Raw genomic sequence first — 4,558 nt, 5'->3', positions numbered from 1 at the left:
GGAGGCTGGGAAGATGGCCTTAAGTTTAAGGCAACCCTGACAGACTGAATTCCAAGTCAGCATGGGCTACAGCTAGACTGCCTCAAAAATAATAACTGTTACTGGTACCAACTAAGCTCTCCTTCATGCACCAAACAAATCTACAGGGCTAGTTTCAGCACTCCTCTTTCAAAGTTTTTATTTTATAACTGTACCATACAGCATGCCTCAAACACTGTACATGTAACTCCCCAATAAGACAATGCAAAGACAAGTTTATCTTATGAGAAACAAGATATACCATCACTTATAGTCGTCAAACATTATTGCACTTTTGACAATATCACAAATCATTCAGGAAAAGAACTGCAGACTACTTTTAATAGACAAATAACACCTTTAAACGACGTAATTGTCCTAAATTGTTTATTAGGTGTGGATTTTACAAACATCCCATCTATTAGCGGTAGCGGTGGAGCGGGAGGGCATTGCGCCTTCTCCAAGCTGCAGGGCGAGAACCGATAGCGTGGTGGAACCTGTGGCCCTTCCCAAAGCCACGACTCCTGCGGCCTGCAGAAGTCAGCCCGCGCATCTCCCTGTGCTTGTGGACTGGCTTGGTGATCCACTGGGTGTCAGGATTTCTTCTGATAGCTTTATGGAATGGATCAATGAGGATAACCTCAAAAATTTGTATGTGGAATCTTCGCCAATCCAGTAAGAATTCAGGACTCTCAGCCCCACAGTGACGTCCAGCTCTCCCCTCAGCGACAGACTGAAGACTTCGGGCAGACTTCAGCTGGTTAACACCGTGGTGTACAGGCTTACCGTAAGTTGCTCCCTTAGGGACAGGGCGTCTGCGACCACCACGGCGCGCACGAATCCCGTATATGACATAACCTTGCTTGGCCTTGTAGCCCAGCCCGCGCGCCGTCGGTACTGCCAGCAGCGGGCCCAGCAGGAAGCGCATCGCGTCCCACTGCTTCTTCCCCCACAGCTGCTGGATGTACCTGTGCGCACCCATGCCGGCTCACCGTCTGATGGCTGCCGCCAGACGGAAAGCTGATTTTTTTTTCTTTAAATTGTTTGCCATTGTGTATGATAAAATGTTCAAGTCTTCTTGTTATAACGTTTCACTAGGTTTGCTATCAGGGATGTTCTGCCCTGACAGAACCAGTTAAGAAGTACAATCTCAGCTTGTTTTGTTCGTTTGCGTGTTTCACATCTCAATTCCTTGCCTGTTTAAGACTGCTGAAACACCAGGGTCTGTTTTTTGTTTACCCTGGTGGTAATTTTCACTTAAAAACAGTCAGAATTAGATAAAATGTTATTCATAAGATGTTATCTTGGGTCTATTATAAAAATCTGTTTGCTTGTTTTGTGGGCTTTTTCTTTTTCAAAAAAAAAAATGGCCAATTCAGTAAGCTGTCCAATTTCTTTTCAAATTTATAGTTGTTTAAGAGGTAACATCAGTAAGATGCAAGAGGAGATCCCAGATTTGTGTCCCTACAAAAATGAACCAGCCAGCCATGAACAAACAATAGCTAAGGGTGGCTCAAGAGTCCAATTAAAGAATATGAGTCAACACAGTGGAGAAAAGCTGAAGACCAAGTGTACAGGATGGAGTGCTGGGAGAGCTGCTTCCAAAGGCATGTGGAGATGCTGGGGAACAAAGAAGGCTGGGTACATAGGTATCAGCCCCACAGGGATGCCACTGTAATGCCCAGTGACTGCACATCCCAGGCCTTCTTTGGCAATCTGTTCCTACGGCCTCTCTAGCCCCATGGCAGCTGCAGACTCCACAAGGGACTTCACAGCCAGGGCCTCTCCCCTGGTGCTGGTAGTGAGGATGACTCTGCTGAGGTTACTAGAGGTGACTAACCATGGTGTCCATCAATGTAATTAACAACTGTTTCTGCTGTCCCTGGGAAGTAATGCTGTTGCACCCCTACACACACACACACCCACACACACACACACACACACACACACACTGGAACTATCATTTTACTACCCAGGGTCTGGGGCTGTCACTAGTCCTGATGCCACCAGACCCAGACCTGGAGCTGCAAAAGCTCTGAACCTTCCTATGCTTCAGATCCTGTGTGGATACAGCTTAACAGGCCTGTTGGAAGTCACAGCATCCTGCGTGAATCACAAGCACATGCACCATGCATACCTACCTGTGCTGCAACAGCAGTGACTGTACCTTGAGCACTGGTGCCTCCACTACCCTGACTCACATCCATATGGTGTCACCTAGTAGACCCTGGCACCCCTCCTGCCAAGGGCAGAACCAGTCCCCAGCCTACTGTTAATGTAAACTGCCACCCCAGCCTCTTAAGAAGCTGATATGAGGATGACAATTTCAAAGGCCAGCAAGATCGTCTCAAAATATTAAGTTTTTTTTCTTAAATTTTTCTGGTTTGTTTTTTTCTCAATTTTTATTAACATTTTCCATGATTATAAAAAATATCCCATGGTAATACCCTCCCTCCCCCCACTTTCCCCTTTGAAATCCCATTCTCCATCATATCCCCTCCCCATCTCAATCAGTCTCTCTTTTATTTTGATGTCATGATCTTTTCCACCTCTTATAATGGTCTTGTGTAGGTAGTGTCAGGCACTTTGAAGTCATGGATATACAGGCCATTTTATGTCTGGAGGGAAATATTAAGTTTTTAAAAGTGGGTGTGGAGGCTGGGCAATAGCTCAGTTGTAGAGTGCTTGTGTTAGTTTGTGTGAGACCCTAGGTTCAACCCCCAGTACTCAGACATAACAAGTACCCCCAAGTCCAACAGCCTGTGCCTTTTCACTGGAGCACTTAATTCATTTACCTTTGACATAACAATGTACATGGCTGTATGTTAGTCTACCATTTTACTCTGTTTTCCATTCGTCTTCCTTCCCCCTCCAGCCTTTCTTACTTAGGATTAGCTAAGCAGTCACATTGCTGCATCTGACCATGTGGACTTGTGTCTCTGGCTTCTTAGGGCCTGGGCCATACACTTTAATTGTCCCATTATCATTAGAAGTAATATTTCCCCTCGTCACTAGATGTAAGCATCTTATGTCATTGTCATGCCATTTAGACTCTCCTTGGTTTGCTTGTTGTCATATAGTTTTATATCTGATCGAATTACTAACTATTGTATTGCTTTCTTTAAATTGTAATGTTGACAAATTGAAAGAAAAATAAGTTTCTGAATTTCTGGTGGTCTTCATTCCTAACCAGAGCTGTGGTTTGTTTATGTAATGTACTTTGTATACAAAGAAATCTCTGTAGCATTTCTCCTAGCACAGACTCAATGGTGAAAAATCTCCTCCATTTTAATGGCCTGACTGTGTTTGTATTATACTTTGATTTCTGAGAACATTTTCACTGGGTACAGAATTCTGAGTTGATTTTTATTTTTAGTACTTTAAAGATACTGCTCACTGTATTCTGGTCTCCAGTGACTGTGGTGAGGTGTCATCAGCCTTAGTATTATTGCTATCCTGTGTATAACAAGTCCTTTTTTTTTTTTTTTTTTTTTGTTTTTCGAGGTAGGGTCTCACTCTGGCTTGGCTCAGGCTGACCTGGAATTCACTATGTAGTCTCAGGATGGCCTTGAACTCTCGGTGATCCTCCTACCTCTGCCTCCCGAGTGCTGGGATTAAAGGCGTGCGCCACCACGCCCGGCTTAACAAGTCCTTTTTTTATTTGTCTCCTTTCAGGATTTTCTATCATTAATTTTCAACAGGTTAACTATGATATGCCTAAGGATCACATTTTTTTGTCTGGAGTTTGCTGAATTTATTGAATCTGTAAATTTATATATTTTTGGCCATTCTTAAAAAAATCTGCTCCATTTTCTCTTCTTTTTGTGATAACATAACTATGTGTCTAATATGTTTTTGTGGCAGGGTTCAAAGGTCTATAAAGCTCTGTTTACTTCTTTTTTATTCTCATTTCTTTCTGTTCTTCACAGAAATACATAGACTTATTCAGTCTACTAATTCAGTCTGGCTCTTTTGTCATCTTACTATTAAACCCCTGCCATGATTTTCTTTTATTTTTGACACTGCACATATTATTTATATTACTTTACTATATTTCTTTTTTTAAGCAATGGGTTTTTATTTTAATTTTAATTTATTTATTTGAAAGACACACAGAGACAGAAAGAGAGAGAGAGAGGCAGATAGAGAGAATGGGTGCACCAAGGCCTCCAGCCACTGCAGACGAACTCCAGATGCATGCACCACCTTGTGCATTTGCATAGGTGGATCCTGGAAAATTGAACCTAGGTTCTTTGGCTTTGCAGGCAAGTACCTTAACTCTCTCCATCCACTTCACTATGTTTCTTTTTATGTCAGTCTGTTTCTTTTTTAGTTTCATAATCTCTACTGAAATTTCCTACCCATTTGAACATACATTATGCCTAGTGTTCAGAGTCCAATTTACCAATACTTTTACAAGGAAAAGGTATTGTATATAAAGAAGTGTTAACTACTAAGAAATGCAGATTACTCTAAGGAACATATAAATAGCAGACATAGAGAACAATCATGATCACTGGGGCTAAAGAAAACTAACAAA

General features: G+C 42.1%; 1 pseudogene; it reads right to left on the bottom strand.

The window, feature by feature from the left end:
• Positions 1–388: 388 nt before the first annotated feature.
• LOC101603218 lies at positions 389–1,000 on the bottom strand (annotated as a pseudogene).
• Between the last annotated feature and the right edge of the window lie 3,558 nt (positions 1,001–4,558).

Source organism: Jaculus jaculus, chromosome 3 (genome assembly GCF_020740685.1).
Source record: "Jaculus jaculus isolate mJacJac1 chromosome 3, mJacJac1.mat.Y.cur, whole genome shotgun sequence".
Classification (NCBI taxonomy): domain Eukaryota; kingdom Metazoa; phylum Chordata; class Mammalia; order Rodentia; family Dipodidae; genus Jaculus; species Jaculus jaculus.
The sequence above is the reverse complement of the archived record's forward strand: the minus strand, read 5'-3'. Positions and strand labels throughout refer to the sequence as shown.